The sequence below is a fragment of the Geospiza fortis genome, unplaced genomic scaffold, assembly GCF_000277835.1.
Source record: "Geospiza fortis unplaced genomic scaffold, GeoFor_1.0 scaffold433, whole genome shotgun sequence".
Lineage (NCBI taxonomy): Eukaryota > Metazoa > Chordata > Aves > Passeriformes > Thraupidae > Geospiza > Geospiza fortis.
In genome coordinates, this window is record NW_005054554.1 from 409,880 (window position 1) to 428,582 (window position 18,703).

Here is an 18,703-nt window from a genome sequence, read left to right on the forward strand (position 1 = left end):
TGAAATATTTTCTGTATTTATTTTAGTTGACCTTCTGTATTTTTCACCAGCAGAGTATTTGTCCTAAGCAGGACTTCAGGCAGATTTTAAGATTTGAATAATGCCTTTCAGAAGCCTTATTTTCCAGAAAAGAGGGGTTCTTTCAGTCTTATTCACACTGTGTATCACAAGTAAGAATGTGGCCCTCAGCTATGGACACAACCTGAAATGTTTAAAATTGTCTACCTGGAGAAGTTTCTTTCAGCCATAATATTGTGTATTTGCCTTTATAAACTCCATGCAATTGTAACAATACCAACAGAAATTGTCTGTTTAAATAAACACTTTAAAAAAACAGAATGGGTGACTAATGCTATGCATAAATTTCAGCACCTTCTCATCTGCACTGGTGTATAAACACCTGACTTTCTGCAATGGTATAAAATATATTTTAATAATAGTAGAGAATGCTTTTCAACTGGTTAAAATTTCAAGTTAAGTAACAGGTTATCTTAACATATGGCCAGGAAGTGTCATAATTGCTCTAGATTAACACTTCTGATTTATGTCTGCCTTAAACCAGAACACAGAAAGTTTACACAGCAACCCTTTGAACTAGTAAAACATTCAGTAAAAATGATGTCAGCAGGATGGGTGAGACTCAAGTCTGTTCCTATTTTTTGTGTTGTTTATTAGCCTGCCTGTACTGACTGGAAAATTCATTGACCATTAACTTTATTTTCTGCCTTTTCACCTCAACACCGTGTGGGCTGTGTGGCAGAGGGGGATGTTCCTTCTTGCATTGTCTGTCCTGTACATGTTAAATAAAGTTACTGATTCTAATGATGGCACTTCTGATTGTTTTAACATTTTGTGTGTTTAATATGATTTTGTGGAGTTTGGTTTTCTTAGCCTTGAGCTGTTGGAGCAAGGGTCGATAAAACAAGTTGCAGCAGTGAACACTCTACAGAAAATGGTTAATTTGTAGCTTTAGTGTCTTCCCTTACTTACAACATCATTAGCGTTTGTCTGCTAGGAGCTGCATAATGCGCATGCAAGAAATTTGCCCAGGTGTTCTGGGAATCTGTAGTTTGTGCTCCAACCAGACAGTCTGATCTCCCGCCCAGAAGAACAAAACCCACTCTTGTCCATAGGCGTGCCTTCCAAGCATGAAAAATCACATATGCAAAGACATGTTGAAAATGTGGCAGGCCTAGATGCACTTTTTGGATTACTAGTTATTTAGGTAGATAACAAAGCTTCAGGTTGCAGCATTATTTTTCCCCCTTTTATTTTCTCTTTGACCTAAGGTCTGTTTGCTGCAGGGAAAGATACCTGAAGCCAATTTTCCCTTAGATGGGACCTTTATCTGTCAAACACTACAGCAGCAGATCTGTACTACCTGACTTCCTGCAAGTGAACAGTCTGCAGTGGAACTGGTTATTTTAAATAGAAGAGGTGAGCCAGTGCTTCACTGCACTCAGACCAGGACATCTGAAACATTACAGAACTCAGCCCCTCTTCTCTTTGGTTTGGTATTTTGTCAAATTCAAAACCATGTCAGCTGTGCAGCAAATTTGTAGTACAATCAAGTTGCTACACAAGAAGAAGCAGCCAGTAGCTGTCTTGTATCTTCATGAGAGTTTTTTGAGAACTGATTGAGATCTTTGTGTGGAAACATGTCTGAATTTCAAACATGTGAAAAAAATTTTCCACATTCTTTTGACCACTTGTGGTCATATTAAACATATTATAATTAGTTTGTTTTTAGAAGTGGGGGAAAAAAAGTCTTTCTTTCTGATAGCAAAACTTACTCTCCTATTTTTAAAAATATATGCTAACATAACTGTCTGTGGTATTTTTGATTTGGAAAAATACTATCAACCAGAATGCCCTGAAGTATTGGGGTCCTTTGGTAGCGCAGTGCTTGGAATGCAGCCACCTCTAAATCACATTGCATGATGGTAGGTAGGAAAACCTGAAAACAAACTAACCTTGAAATGAGCCATGCGTACTTGTTTTGGAACATCAAGAGAACAAGGAGGGTTGTAAGTCCTCAAACTACGTATTTTTGCAGTCATCTACTTTTATTTTCCCACCATAAATCAAGATTTGAAAAAAATCTCAGAAAAAACATCTCTGTGGCTAAGAAAACATGCTAGAAGTACAACAAAAAGCTGGAGCAATTCTTCCAACTCTGTTATTCAAAACCTCTGACTTTTGCTTAGCTTTCATTTCAGGACTTGTTAATGAATACTGCTAGGGGAGGAGCTAATGCTTGTCTCTGATTTACCAAGTAGAAACTTGCAGATAGATACTGTGCTCTTGAGGCTGGCAAATGAGATTGGACTTTTGGCATCTCTTTCTCACATGCTTGCCAAGCTGGACAGCTTCCTACACAACTGCTGCCTTATTTGGAAAATGCTTAAACTATTTCTTGGAAAGTGTTTGAAGGTCAGGCAGAGGGTTTTTTTCTGTGTTTAACAGTATTTATTATTACATAAGAAGGTTGTGTCCTACTTGTCATAGAGATCTGGCTAAGGATACGGATATGATGGAGCATGCTTCCTGACACAATAGAAACCCTGCTGAAGACAGTGAAAGGCAGTAATATCTACATGTCCCTCTACCTGTTACACATCCATATTTACATCTAGGAAATAGGCACTCTAGAACTGTCTTTTAAAGCTCTCAAATATTTATGCACTGTGCAAATTTTGGGGCTCAAAATGAGGATTCTGATAACACAGTTTTGGAATCATCCTACTCTGTGGCAGAGATCCTCAAGAGGTCTCTCCCCTTGAGACACCTCAGACGTTCTCAAAACACGGCAGAAAATTGTGGTAGAGGCTGTGAAGATATAGGCAGAGGGAGTAACAGGAGGCTGCGGGTGAAAGCACAAATCATAACTGGTTAGCAGACACAACAAAGAACAGGAAATATTTATACCAGATGTAAAAATCCCACACGTGGTGAAAACACAGGAGAAAACAGGGAAGTCTCAAGAATTCTCACAGTCCCTAGAAGAACAGAAACACAGAGAAAGGGGGAAAGAATTGGAACCAAAAAAAAAAAGAGAGGAATTGCTCCATTTTTGTCTTCTTCCACTAAGGAGGACACCATTGCTCTTTCATCTCATCAAGTTCCCATCATCCTAAAAAGATAAGGGCTGGTTTTTGTTTTGCTAGCCAGTATATTTTGCCTGTGTGAAGTGTCTCTACTATCTCACTGTATAATGCAAGTTTGGCCCCTACAGAGCCCCGTGTGCATGTGTGTGTACACATGTGCCTGTGTGTCTGTGTGTGTTTCCCACCCCAGCCTGCCCACACAACGAAGTGATTGATCTGCAGCACTGAGCCAAGTTTAAGCTCAGAGGCAAAAACTCACTTGAATGAATTTGAGGATTTTAAACCTCCTCTCCACTCCCTCCCACAGCTTCTTTGATCTCCTTTTAAAAATCTCAGACTGTCAAAACATGAATGCATGTATGCATTTATGCACATGAATAGTCCCAGCAAAGGCAAGGGAACAGCCTTCTGCCTACTCTCCCATTAGCACATGTGATGGAAGACAAACCTCTCCTTTCCTCTGCACTTCTATTCTTGCCTTACCTGACCACTGGATTTGTTCTTTGCTGGCTGCTTTCTGTCCCACACATTCGTGCATTGCATAGAAGAGTGCAGTTAATTATAACTAATTAAACCCAGTTAATTATAATTAATTGAATTGCAAGAAAAGCGTGTGATTCTAAGAGCAGCAGCCCTGCTGTGCATAAAAAGAACAAAATAAAACAAGGAATAAAAAGTTCTAGGGTAGGTATTGGTATTTCTTTTATGTTTTCTCTTTTAAGGTTAGGGTTGTTCTTGTTTTGTTCAGCATAGACTTAGATTTCTGGGTGGAGGAGAAACTGTTTACAAAACAGTGTCCGGATACTGTGGTGTTCTTAGGTTTTGGCAAAATGTCTCCAAATTATTTGAAGTGTTAGCTTAAGAGATGCTGAGATTTGGATTGAAAACAGTGAGACAATAATTAGAAAAGTACCAACTTGAATTTTTGAGTATTCTGGGGAAAAAAAATAAAATAAAAACAAACCAAAACCAAAAAACCCAAAACCAAACAATCCTCTTTAGTTCACTTTATGACTTTGAGAAGGTACTCTATGCTTGCACACCAACTGTTCTCCTACATCACCACAGTGCCACAGAATTACAGTGCTGCTGTTCTGAGGCTGTCCCAATAATTTCACTTTATGTTTACCTATGGTACAAGTTTAAAGCTGGCTTTGCCTTCCTCTGAACTTGGACTGGAAAGGCAGTCAATAAACTGCCTAAAGTTTGTGGGCAAAGGCCCAGGTTGCCACATGAACTCCAAATTATCTCTCTGGCAGACTACAAACATGATTTTCAATCTAGTGGAACAGTGTCACCAGATTGGTGCTTCTCAGCTGAAGGTGGCTTCCCTCATCCTATTAAAATTTTCATTGCTAACAGTGGTGTAGGGGAGATGTGAGACAGCATAAATATGGAGGCAATGTGTAGCACAGACATTCAGTTAAAAACAAAAAATAAATAATTTGTGCGAATCACCCTCTGGGAAAATTATTGGTTTTTGAAGTATGTAGGCCAGGCCCCGTGAATGACACAATCTGATAAATTGTCACACATGCCATATGTTATAGCCTTGCTTCAGAAGCTCCCCAGAGGAAAGTTATGTGAGACAGACCATTTCAGGACTGGATGCATCTTCCTTTTTCCAGTTCTTTGTGAGTTCTCAGCAGACTCAAAATTATTTGCAGAAGAGGATCAAATTTGGTAGTGTCCTTAGAATGAAAGCACTCCCACAAACACAACTAGGGAGCAAGAACCTATTATGCAATAAATTACACGAGCCATAGTTGACCTTTGCCTTTGCCATCTTGCTGAACAATTGCACATTTAGTCTGAGATAGCTTTAAACACCAGGCTAATTATATTCCTAGGATGAGCAGCATGCAGAACTTAAAGAAACATCTGTTAGAAATTCAAGACAGATCTACTTCCTTCATACCTTGCTCACTTTCTCTCTCAAATGTCTCTCTTGCAGGCTCTTTCAATCTTTACACTTTTCTCTGTAAGCACACTGGCATTGAACAAAGTGAGGCAAATAATCTATTAATTGCAGAAATGAAAATAATATTCATTTTGTCCTTTGGTGTGACTGGGGTGTAATTGCTGGGAAAACATGAAGTTGAGAGATTCTAAACAGATGTTGGCTACAACAGTGTAGAAAGTGATCTAAGTTGCAGGTGGAAGAAACCCTTCAGACATTCTTTCAGTTCTTGTCAGTTCAGATTTAATCCAAGGAATTGTACTAAGCCCCAGTATATTTATACTATTTATTACAAAGGAAATACCAGGTGGAATGTTTCTCTTATAACCTTATTTTGTATTCCATACTGTTGGGATGAAATACCTTCAGGCTATTGGAGCATTCATGAAAATGAACCATATGAGAATTTAGAGAATTCCCTTCATAATTACGCATTGCTTTTTTTAGCAATTCATTCACATTGCTGCAGAAGCCAGTAAGTTTAGTTTGATGTTAATGTGCAGGTACTAAATCAGATCTGAGGCCTAATCAGTTGAGTTCGTGGAGTTCACCCCATCTCATAGAGTGCCCAGATGCAGAAGCATTTGGTAGCTGAAAAGCTGGCTGGTAGGAAGAAATTTTTTGTGCTACATTAGGTCTTTCCTTTTATCTCCAGTAGCAAAGTAGCTGAACTCATGAAGTTAAAATTAAAGAGACACCGTTTGATGGTGGTCCTCTTATCTGCATGAAAGTCACCTCTGTAAACCTTCCTAAAGTCTTGGCTTCACCTCTGAAAAAGAGTGGGTACAAAGCTTTCTTTAATGAAATTTAGTAACAGCTGTGTTCGTTCAAAAATGAGGAAAAATACACAAAGTAATCTAAGCACTACAAAGTTCACAAAATGGCAAAAAGTTAAGTAATTGGCATAAATTGCTGTCATATAATATAGAAAACACAATTCTTCATGTCAAATTTTCCTTAGAAGTAGTTTGCAAAAAAAAAAACACCCAAAAAAACCAAAAACTCTTTATTTCTTAACTAGTATAAAGAACATCTTTTATTTAACTTCATTGTACAATTGTACATTTGAGGGTACAATTTCATATCTATTGACTGTCTAGTTCTGACAAACCCCATAAACTTACTATGGTGTCAGTCCTTAGGATTAAGCATGAGTCAGTCCCAGAAACAACTTTTAACTTCTATATTCAGTACAATGCATAATGAATTTTTGCCTTTTAAAGGTACATGAAGTACATTATAATCCTCCTGAGAATAATGATGTTAAGCAGATGATGTGCCAGAGTTCATGGGCAGAATACAGGTGTTACAGACACACTTCTGAGGGCAGAGCTAATGCTAACATGAAATCAAAACTTGCTTTTGGACAGATAATTATCCTGGTGGTTATGTGTGCCTAGACAAAGCTTGAGGCAGCTTGGATGTTACCAGATGAGCCCAGAGAAACAGGCCTTAACCTGTGAAGTGTCATGTTGTGTGTTAGGAGCAGGTTTGCAGATACAAATCTGCTCCTCTATATCTTCCTCAAAGGGAATGCTGCAATAGGCAGCTTGTTCAGCAGTTTATGTCCAGCCTGTGCCACCTGGTAGATTTCAGAAAGGCGAAGGTTATTTCCAGGAGTCAAGTAGATTAGACCTCTAGCTTCAACAGAAGCAATAGTTTTTATGCATAAATTGCACATGTCAGCGTCTAAATGTTGGTCTAGTGCAGGTTTTGGCAGCTGGTGGGGACAACCTGAGTTGTCTGTGGGACCCCTCAGCAGCCTCACAGCAGAAAACTCTACACAGTGATCCATCCACTGGGGTCACAAACACCCAGCCCATGCCCAAACAGCCCCTGCCCATGTCAGTAGCCAAAGCTGCTGCATTGCCTCATGAGGCAGAAATAATTAGAAATACATTAAATTCTGGCTTTCTCTAGGCACCTATGTAAGCTGTTGGGAGCAGGGTGGACTAGAGGGCACCTGGAGCAGGTGACCTTGTTCTGCTCAATGCAGCACCGTGAGCTGCAGTTGGGTCCAGGCCCATCTCTCTTGGAAGCAGCACCTGGTGGTCCTGGTTTGAGGGTGAAGGTGGGGAGCTGCCTGCTCTTCTTAGCGCCGCATCAGTGGGATGGATGATTTGAGGGGGAAAACTGGCTTATTATCCGAGTAGGTGTCTTAAAAGAAACCACTCTCCTTGGTTTTAGTTGTTTTCTTAAGGCAGTGAGATAGAGTGAAAATTTAAAATAATTTTTGGAACAACATAGATATAGGTGGTAGAAATAATAGAAACTGGACGAAGTGAAACTTGTGTTTCACCCACTGTTTTTCTTCCTCCTCACATTATCTGTGATAGGTGCATCATATATTCAATTAAAGCATAGGGTCATTAGGCCAGGGGCTATAGACTGCAACTGCTGCTTCTGCTGGTTATTAGATTACATGCAGCCATGAAACCAGTAGTTTAAGCACAGCCTCATCAGAGTGTGACACGAGGGCAGTCAAGGTTCAGAGTTTTATGTATTGGTCTGCTTTCACCCACAGAAACCAGCACACTTAAACATACAGTAAATGCTTTAAGTGGGGTGCAGAAAGAGAGAAAGGAAAGGATGAAAATACCAGAAGTACAAAGCACTGGAGTCTTTGGTTTATTAACATGATGTTGCATTCCTCATTTAGGTATTGGAAGATTGATATTGCAACCAGCCTGCAAGACCTGGTTTGGGATAACAAAGGCAAGGGGGAGTAGGCATCAAAGGCAGCAGCTTTTGTGGGGCAGGACATCTCCACCAGATCCAGAGGAACAGCACCACTACCTTCAGAACAGCTTTACATGTCTCTCCCTGGCCAGGCTTGCCTGGAAAGGTGTCTAAGATCTTCAGCCTTCTTCAGCAGTATGAACTACCTGCATGGTTGTGAAGTTTTTCACAGCTTGTAAAAAATTGTGCAGTTTTCTAAAATGCTCTGCAGCAGAGGCCAAGCTGTTAGGAGACCACTTTCAAACATTAAACCTAATGCTTCCTACCAGAATTTAGGCTCTTTGCATGCTCCTCTGACTCTCATGGACCAAGAAACAAAATTTTTCCTCTTCCCCTTTGCAGCTGCCTTTTTTGTTGCACTTCCCTCATATTAGAGTCCCATTTCATGCAGACTTTCCTTGCTGAGCACATCTTCTAGACCCTTGGCTACTCTCACTGCTCTCTCCTGGGCATCCTCCAGCTTCTCCCCATCTTGCAGGAAGTGCCTTGCCCAAAAGCAGATACACAGCTGCTCGTCTGAGGTTTAGCAGATGCTGACAGGAGTGGAATGAGTTCTGCATGAGCCCTGTAGGTTAATGCTTCTGTTTGTATAGTCTGGTAGAGTGTTAACTTTTCTAGCAACAGCAGCAGATTAATTCCTCTTACCTACAGATTCATTGTGACTCCCAAATGGTTTTCCACAGAAGTATTACCCAAAACTTTGGCTGTCTAAGCACTGGGTGACATTGGCCTCCTCTTGACTAACACTCTCTTAAAAAGAAAAAAAAATGTCAGTTTGTCATGAAAATTTCAAGTGCTCCTGCTTTTCAGCACTGGCACTGACCGTACTCTTACCTCAGTGTCTGAATATCGGTTGAGTTTCTTCCTAGTTCAATATCCTAGTTGCTGGAAATATTGATTTGGAAAAAAGATAAGGACTTAATTCACAACTGTGATTTTGTATTATGGCTGGGCACTTCTCTGGTATGTTTCTCCAGTTTTGTTCCCACACAAATGTATTTCATCCAGTCTTGGTTTGCCTAATTTATTTATGAAAAGATCCCATCAGCCAATATCAAAAACATAATGAAAGACAAGATTTATGGCTTCTATTGTTTATTCACAAGCCTTTACCTCATTATAACCTCCCATAAAGGAAATGGGATTGCTTGGATGCAATTTTGTTCTCATCAAATCCTTGCTCACTGCTAAAAAAACATTTTGTATAATATCAATTTTGTTTCAAACTTTCAAACCTTTGCTATTTTGTCTTAAAACCTGTGTGATCAATTAATTTAATTGCCTAAGGCCAGCTTCTCTTATCTTGAACAGATGAAGTACATGCCTATGCACAATACCCCACAGTGTAGAGAAGGATTGGAAATTTGGAAATTTCTGTTGCAAGGCATTGCTAACTCTAGAGGAGAATGAGACTATCCAAATGATTTTAAGGAATATTTTCCTAGTCATAGGATAAAATAATGGCCAAATCCCATACCTTATGATCAGCAATGAGTAGACCCTTATGGCCTTAGCAAGCAACTCATCCAAGGTGAATTACAAGGGCTTAGAAAACCTGGGTTACATTAGTCGGTGTAATTTGAGTTATGAATATCAACAGTGACTATTGTTATTAAAAGGTATGACAGGATTTTTGGAAAGCTGTGAGTAACTTAAACTCAAAAACTTACATCAGGAGTAGACTCAAATAAACAACAAAGCCCCAAATGGATACAGCAAACATGTAAATGTTCCTCATAAGTAAATCAGGGCTGAATATATAGAGAGAAGTAACAACTATTGTTAAGCCCAAATAATGTTGCTGCTAGAGTACAGGAATATAGCTGAGGGAAAGCCTGTGTGTTGAGACAGGTTGGCTGTAGCAGGTATTTCATATTTGTAGAGTCCTGAAGTGTCAGCAATCTGTCATTTGAGCCAGTGTTTAGAAAGAAATAATGACAACCACTGCATGTAGCTTTCATATTTCCATGTATCAGACCACCATGCTTTTTTTATTTCAGAGTAACTGGGCTGTCCCTGCAGCGCTGCTGAGAAGGAAGAAGGTTGTGTTTTATGGAGGAGTTCTGATGAAAATGGGCAAGGAAGTGGGGGTAGGTTACACAATTGGAATGCCAAAAGTACACACCAACATGGAACCCATAGTTGGTTTCTTTTGTTTTTCTCTTGCTGCTCGTTGTTGTTGTTGTTGTTGGTTTTATTGTTCTTATGGTTGGTTGGTTTTGAATTTTTTTAGATCTGACACAGAGTGACTGGCAGTTGTTGGTATAAGAAATCAGTGAACATGACTAGTTTCTCATATTTTTTTTTAGTGTCACACTCTGCTCTTTTGGCTATTTTTAATGTACACTTTTAAATTGCTCTCAGGGATTTCTGCACCATCTCACATTCCAAAAGCAGCTGGTGTGTCGGGAGCTGTGGCTTAGAAGCACTTAGAGATATCACCTCTTTAAGGACTGCAGCTGTTCCTGGGGGAGCCTCCGGCTGCTCCAGGCCTTCCTGCCATGCATCCTCCTGGCTCTCCTGCATCCAGCAGCACAGGCGTGCTGGCCCGGGGGAGCAGGCGTTTCTGGTGCAGACATCAACCTTTATCCCTCAGGGATTTCAGCTCTCCTTCTACAGCTGCTTGCTTTTATTAGAGCCAATAAGTTTTGGGAGTGCTCAGAGAGTGCTGCGTGGGTTGGTATCAAGTTGGGACACACAGCACATTCACTGTTAGATTTTCTCTCTACTTTTTCTTATGAGTGCCAGGGAATCGGCAGTAAATCAAGAAAATAGCACAGCACAGACATCCATGACTGTTCAGACTGGCATTGTGAGCTGCATACTCCTGCAAATGCCGTGGCCCAAGACACTGATATATGTATTTTTGTTTCCCGGCGGGGGAAGAAAAATATTTTTAGCAACTAGTAGAAGACAAGCAAGTAATGAGCATTGGATAAAGCAGTTTCCCTGACCTACTGCTTTCTTTTTATTTGCCTTCTTTTCAGTAGCACCCACATATCATTCTGGGAACACGAATGAAATAGAAAATCAGTCAGCAGCACAGGCTTGGCATGAAAGCAGTGTACTTTGAGGAAATACTAGCTGAGACCTGCCAACTCAAAGGTGAGTGGTGCAGTCCCAATTAGCCATGGGCACACAGCTCCAAAATGCTGTAAGAAGCTGATTGCTGCCCAGAGCCGCTTCTCAGGCTCAGAGAAAAGACACCTATTCTGACCTTGAGTTACTTTGACACACTGACATACTGAGGGCCCAGCATGCTAGTTTGTGCCCTCTATGATGCCAAACTAGCCAAACACATCTGTTCCATGGTACAGGAGTTGCTTTGTGATGCAGAGGAAGCGGGGAGATGTACCATTCACTTATCTGCCCTCTCCCAGGGGGACAGCAACTATTCCTGTCCTACTCCTTTGCTTCCTGCCTGTACTGTAAAAGCAACCTCCTGGCTCAGAAATGGGCAACATGAGGCCCCTAATCTGTTTTCCTCTTCCACACTGTACTTGCATAATCCACAAGAGAGCCAGGCCAAATCTGGTTATTTATAATCCAGCAAAACTTGGGCCTGCTGTCTCCATTGCTCCAGAGGGGGTTTCCTGAAATGCTGGTGAGATGTTCACCAGCCTAGTTCTGGCAGTTTGCTTTAAAAATATTTGTACTAAAAATTAGGTGCATAAAATGTAGCAATATGACCTAATTTAAATATTTATTATGTTTTCAGATATACCTATCACCCTGAGTATAGGTAATTTTGTTCATTATAGAGTCAAAAACTCTAATGTAGGTTAACAGTACTGAAATTAGGTGCTCTGAAATTATCATTTTTGCCTATCCCTTACAGTTTGTTATTGCTGTGAAGCCTATGGAGAACTATTTCTCTTGGTTTTGCATGATATTCCTAATATAACACATTACATAATATTTTCTAGGGTTCAAGACTTTAAGATTAACCAGAAAACATTATGTTTGTCTCCAAAGGGGAAAAAAAAAAGGACATGGGTAATTATTTTCTCAGCCTTCAAAAATCCATTTCCTTAACAGCACTCTATGCTCTCAAAAGAGAGTTTATGCTTATGGGGATGGTTTGCTGATGGGCTGTGCGGGAACAGGTTCAGTATTTCATGTGTGATTCCAAGAAGCACAAGAAGCCCAGCTTTCTGAAGTGGGTCCACCTGTACCAGTCTGAAATAAGCACAAAGTCATATAGTTTTCAGAAGTAGGAACAAACCTTGCCTTACCTGCCACTGGACAAATCATTACTGCACTATCCCCAAAAAAACTTGTTTGTTCCATAACAATCTGTAATTTGAATTGCTGTTCACATTTCTGATATGAGTGTTTACACAACCAATAGGAGGGGGCATAAAATAAAAAGTGTATTGGTTTTGCAGTACAGGAATTAATGCAAGGGAAGAGAGTTGTGTGCAACTTGTGCCTTCTTTATGGCCCTGCAGCTCAAGACCTGTTTTTGATGCCAGTCCCAGGTTGTCTTTACCTTTCAAGCACTTTAGAGCAATGCAGAGCGCATTAGAGCATCTGGAGAAATCTGAGTTTTCAGGGAACCTGTGTTCTGAATCCTTTCTGAGGCCTGTAATACCTAAATCAGTACAAAATTATTCACACACTACCCAAAAAATGCCTTATAGCTGATTAAGTGTTGTTTAGGCAGGTCCTGAAGCTTCCCAGCAGAAACTGAGCTCTGGCTTATGTCATTCCTTCACATCAGAGTAGTTCAGTCTATCAGGAGGGAACACCACAACACAATCACCTCGATAATAAAGGAAACCTATCCACAATTAGAGTGGTGGACTTAACATGCATGGAGAGCTCCAGTTTCTGATCAGTAGCAGCCAAGCACCCCTGAAAGGAGAGAAAACCTGAGGTTTGCCTTTCAGCACCCCAGGGTGGGTAGAAAGGCAGGGGTGGTGTGCATGGGCAAAGCCCACCTGAGGGAGATTTGCCTACCCCAAGCAGAGTTATACCCTTTTGCTCAAACTCTGCCTGTGTGTAAGGCAATGTCAGGGACACTGTCTGGGCTATGAGAGCTGAGCTCTGCAGTTTTCTTTACCCAGCTGGAATGTCTGCCTCACAAGTGCATCAAAAGTTTTGGGTCTTCCCAAGAACCTGGTTTTGATCTTGTTTATTCAGCCTGGTAATTCCAGTGGGACAGCTCAGCATTCACCACTCTGTGAGATCAGATGGATGGTTTGCTGTTTCAAAATCCCTGGGTTTGGCATGTGATTTAGGCACACAGTGTCCTTGGATTGTCCTTAATTTATTGGAAATTAGGATAGATACCACTAATCATAGAAAAGGCTTTGATCAAGATACCTCTTTTCTATCACAGGGAGTCATTCCTTACTTTCCAGATCTTTGACCATCTTGCTTTCCAGGACTGGGATAATCCATCCCCCTCCTCTCATTTCTCTTCAGCAAGCTTCTCCCCAGCCTCTGGACATGTGTCCTGTATCATGGGTTATCAAATACACCTGGGGGCTGTAGATAGGTTTCATGACTCACAGCAGACAGGCTTGGGCTTTTCTGGCTGAAACTTCCTTCTTTGTGACCCTTTGGGAAAAGGAAAATGGAGCAGAGACCTGCAGAGAGCACTGGGGCTCTGGCAAGGTGGGATGTGCCCAGCTTTGCACCCTCTTGCCAGCATCCAGCTCCTCTCTTCTGGCTTCAGAGGTTCAGGTCCTCCAGTGACAGGATAATGCCCAGCAGATGAAACTTGGGGAACAATGCCCAGTTTCTTTCCTCTGCTCTCATCTGCCAATGCTGTGAGCTTTAACAGTTACAGCCAATTGCAAGTCTGCTAACTTGAGGTTCCCACTGAAAACAGCTACCTCAAATTGCTCGTATTGATGTATTTCAGAGTGAAAAGCATGAAATGCATCTTTTCTCTCTTTGTTGATCAAAGTACACTTTTAAATAGTAGCAGTTTTGCACTTTATGTAACAATTTCCTGCCATGGCTGGCGCTCCAGAATCTGACAGAACTGTTTCCTGCTGCTGCAGTTAAGCTACTGATAACTTACTGCTGTTTATTTACAAACACAGTGTTCAGACATCCCTTTTTTTGTACCCTCCCTCCCCTTTCTTTTCTCTCTCTCTTTTTTTTCCTTTTTTTTTTTTTTTTTTTTTAAGGGTGTTTTTGCCTCACGCAGCCCTGTCCTCATGCAGCCTTCCTGTGAGCAGCGCTGCCAGCTCGGGTGGGCTACCGAGGAAACACCGAGAATTCGTCGGGCTTGAAACGGAAGCAAAGGAGCTGTGGATTTGTTAGAGCCTGCAGGTGGTGGCTCTGATCGGCTGGGCCGAGTCTGTGCCGGAAACATTCCGGCTCCTGGGCCTCCCGGGGGCCCTCAGCAGACAGGGCCCCACAGCCACGCCGATGACTCACGGGCCGGAGCTCACCTCCGAGCCAGTGGCGCTGGTGGGGAAAAAGTGACCGGGCCAAAATGACTCACAGGGGAGCAAAGGCGGCGGAGCAGGGCTGTCCTGGCAGCCTGCTGACACACTCAACCCCAGCAGCAGCCCTACAGCCAGCGAGAACAGCGGTTGCATAACCGGTGGGAAAGCAAATCTAGATGTAGCTGTAAAACCTGTGGCAGCCTGGTTGAGAACATAGCAGCCTTTAGGGCGTGCTGTCCAGTAATTTGGTTGGAGAAAGCTGGATGGCCTGTGGTAAGTCTTGAATGGATGGGTACGGAGAGTTTTATTAGGAGCACACAGCTGAGAAAAGCAGCTTAGGGGAAGATGCAGCATTGAATGGAGAAATTATATCACAGAGATCTTTCTGCACTCTTATATTTATCAGTCAAAGTCTGTTGAGATCAAATGGAGACTTGAGACTGCAAAAACCACCTGAGAATGCAGGAAAAAATGCACAAGAAACCTGTACAAACCTTTCATCTTGAAGCTGTGTCCTGGAAAAGAGAAGTCCCGGGTGCTGTGACTTTTTGGAACCTTTGGGGTCTGTTTTAAGTTACACAAAATAAAATACCCAGTAAAATGATTATCTGTCTGGTCAGATTCATGGGTTTGACTTTGGACACATGCAATATGAATTTGAAACAGTGCTGTGCAAACAGGATACTCTTTCTTTGTATAAAACATCAGCTGTTGGGTCACATCTCTTCCTCTGGAATCACCAGCTGGAAAATATTACATGAGTCACAAGAATCTGACAGCTCTGAAAAGCAGCACACACCAAGTGACATACAGGGTGAAAGCTTTAAACCCACTACTTAAAACACCAAATCAGAGCCCTCAGAGCAGGAACAGAGTTAAGCTGCTCTGAAGTGTTATAAATTGATTGGTGAGATCAAGCTAAGGTGCCCAGGCAGCATCAGGAATGGCAAGATAGAAATGAATACACAAAGAGCATGAGCATCCTTTTCTGACTATTTTTTCCCCCAGGCAGTGCTGATTCTGCAGTTACTCTGCTTCCTGAGATAATTTACACCAGCCTACACAGCACTTTGTGCTCTGGCCATACCCTGACAGACAGATGGTAGTTCTGGATGCACTTACAAAATAGTTCAGATGCGTAGGTGTAGGCCGGAAGGATTGTCACTGTGCTAGTAGGATACCTGAAGATGCTAGGTTATGTTTACATACCAGCTAAACTGTAAATGCAGGATGTATTTTCTTCTCTTTCTTTTCTTTCTTTCTTTTCTTTCTTTCTTTCTTTCTTTCTTTCTTTCTTTCTTTCTTTCTTTCTTTCTTTCTTTCTTTCTTTCTTTCTTTCTTTCTTTCTTTCTTTCTTTCTTTCTTTCTTTCTTTCTTTCTTTCTTTCTTTCTTTCTTTCTTTCTTTCTTTCTTTCTTTCTTTCTTTCTTTCTTTCTTTCTTTCTTTCTTTCTTTCTTTCTTTCTTTCTTTCTTTCTTTCTTTCTTTCTTTCTTTCTTTCTTTCTTTCTTTCTTTCTTTCTCTCTTTCTCTCTTTCTCTCTTTCTCTCTTTCTCTCTTTCTCTCTTTCTCTCTTTCTCTCTTTCTCTCTTTCTCTCTTTCTGCCCTCAGTTAGTTCCACTATGCCTTGGAAACCAATGCACATTTACTCCCCGTCACATCTCTCAATCACATTGCAGTTACATAAGAGATGTAACTATGGTTATAAAATGTCCTTTACTCTGAAAGAAGGAGTTTCAGTACAATGGGACTGAAAGAGACCTTGTTTTTTTATATAAAATAATTTGATTCTGTACTTCTTGGACTCCAAATCATAGGCATGCCCTATGTTTTTTTCTCCATCACCCCTTTTGTAAGACTGTGTGAAAGCTGCTGCCATATCATTGTTAGCTATTCTGTAGCCTAAAGTTTTCATGGCCAAAATTTACTTTTTTTTTATTTCAGTCATTTGGAGAGGATAATCTCTTACCTTCTTTCTGTCTTTCTGTCTTTCTGTCTTTCTGTCTTTCTGTCTTTCTGTCTTTCTTTCCCCTTAACCATAAGCAGGTAGCATTGGAGTATGCAAATATGGGCTCTTTCTTCAGGGTGATACAAACTACAGTGTCTGCTCTGTTATACCATGTTCCCTACTTAGTCCAGGACTAGGACACAGGCTCTGAGTGTGGGGGGTCTCAACTTTGCCAGGCATGTCCCTGGGCAGAGAAAGTGCTAGAGTCTCAAGATCCAAGCTGGGATAAGCATGCACCCTACCCCTGACACCACTGGCCAAGACTGTCTTGTCCTGCTGCATCTTTTTCCGAGAAGGATGCCAGCCTCCCCCCTCTCCTGCAGCTCCTCACTCACAAAATTTCATGAGGGGAAAAAAACCCCATTAATGACTGTCTCATAAAGCCAGGGTTTATTCCTGCATGTATTCAACAGGGCATTTCACAGGTCCGTGTCTGTGAAGGAAAATAGCTGTTTCAAACTGGAGTGGGACACTTGTGTTTTCTCTCTGCAAACCTTGCACCTCTGGAGCTCTAGTTCAGACAGGGTCCAGACAGGCTCAAGTTCTGAATTTCTTATTTGTGCTGAAGTGCTTGCTGTATTTCTCTCCATGTTTATTTCTTTTTTTCCTCCCCTCTTTTTCCTCCTCCTGGTCCTTGTTTTCTCTGCACTGGAATGTAAGTTATGTCTTCATGGCTGCAGCAGCAAAGCCCAAAGCTCCTGCATTTCTCTTCTTACTTCAGCAGAGCTCAAGATGAACCTTAGTGCACACGGGTGTGAAGGGCCACAAAAAGGGGTCTTGTGCCTTAGCACATAGATCATGGGCTATTGCTGAGTGGTCTTAGACCATTACCTCACTTGGCTTGCTGGTTATACTCATGCTCCTTTTTACACTCACAAGAACATAATGCTGATAAGACAGATCTGGGATCATTCCATTCTATTTAAATTTCCTTCTTCTGTTTGAACTTCCTATATAGAATATTAATTTTATTTTTTATCTTTTGCAATATGGTAGTACAGCTTTAATAGTAGAAATTTAATTGGAGTCTGGTACTAAAGTACTATTGATTGAAATTTTTTATGATTGTTTCCATATGTTTTATACGCTTGCAGACAGAATTTAGCTAACTTCCAATGAATACAATTATTAATATGAATCAGATTTTTTAATACACATCCTCAGGATGCTGTTAGTGGCACAAAATCTTAAGTGTAAGGATTGATGTATTCTGCATTTGGTAATTAATGATGCACCTTTGTTAGTATTGGAATTTAATTGATAACACATACCATTATGCCCTACTCTTCATTTAAAATATGATGCTCAATGGTAAAACCAGTTAGTTCCTAATCAGTGATTTTGTCTGTGTAGTTTAAAATGCTTTATGAAAGCAAGAATTCATTACTATTTCTATTTGTCAGAATTCGTCTTTGGGTTTTTTGGGTTTTTCTTGCTTGATTTGCTGAGGGACAAATATTGATTTGCTAGATTCTCCATGATATGTTATAAAAAGGTCTGAAGTTGGAACCAGTGTTTCCTGAATCAATTTGTTTGACCATAATGCTTTCAAAATACTCTACTAGTCTATTTCAGAAATTATTATTTAATGAGGTAGGTAAAAAAGTAGCTGGTCATGGTGTTCTGCAACAACTGACTGTGAAACATTTACATTGGGCTTTTTTCCCCAATAATTCCATTTATATAATTTTATACTTCATCCCAAATATGAAAAGATATGCATTCAATCTGAGGGGCATTATTAAAATGGCCATATAATTTTTTTTTTCCTTTTTTAATGCCTAATAGCTATACCTTTTTTCCTTTTTTTTTTAAACCTTATGAATCTGATACTACATGTATACCACAGCGACTATTGCAGATGCAGAAGTGTATGCCATCTTTGCTTATTCTGCAAGTTTCTAATAATCACAGTGTCTATTATATAATCTCTGCCTCTAATATATCTATACTATTATGAAACCAGTATACGCTCTAAATCTTAGCAATGTGTGTGTTACTTTTCTACCAATTTAAAAAAAATAAAAATAAGAACTGTGCTTAAGAGAGGGCTGTATCAACACTATTTTAAACCAAATTACCACACAAGGGAAATAATCTTTTAATTCAGTTTACCAGAAGTAGAAAATGAAACATATTGTATTTGCCATGCACAGCCCCAGAGTGTCCTCCTGGGGCTCCTAAAAATGGCATTGAGTGTCACATCTGACCCAGCCACTCAGCAGTGTGGGAAGCCACTGCCATTGTCCAGCGAGCTATCATTTCCCAGATCCAGGTCTGGCATTTAAGTTATCTTGATAGCTATTGTTCAGCAAGCAGCAAAAGGAATTACCTTTTACTTCACCAGATATTCCTGAAACAAACCTCAGGATTCAGGAAAAGAACAGGTGAAAACAACTGGTAACGGGAACCCTGTCCTTATTGTAATAAGGAAAGAGACACATCACAGCTACCCTTAGAGCTTGCATATTTATTGAACAAATCC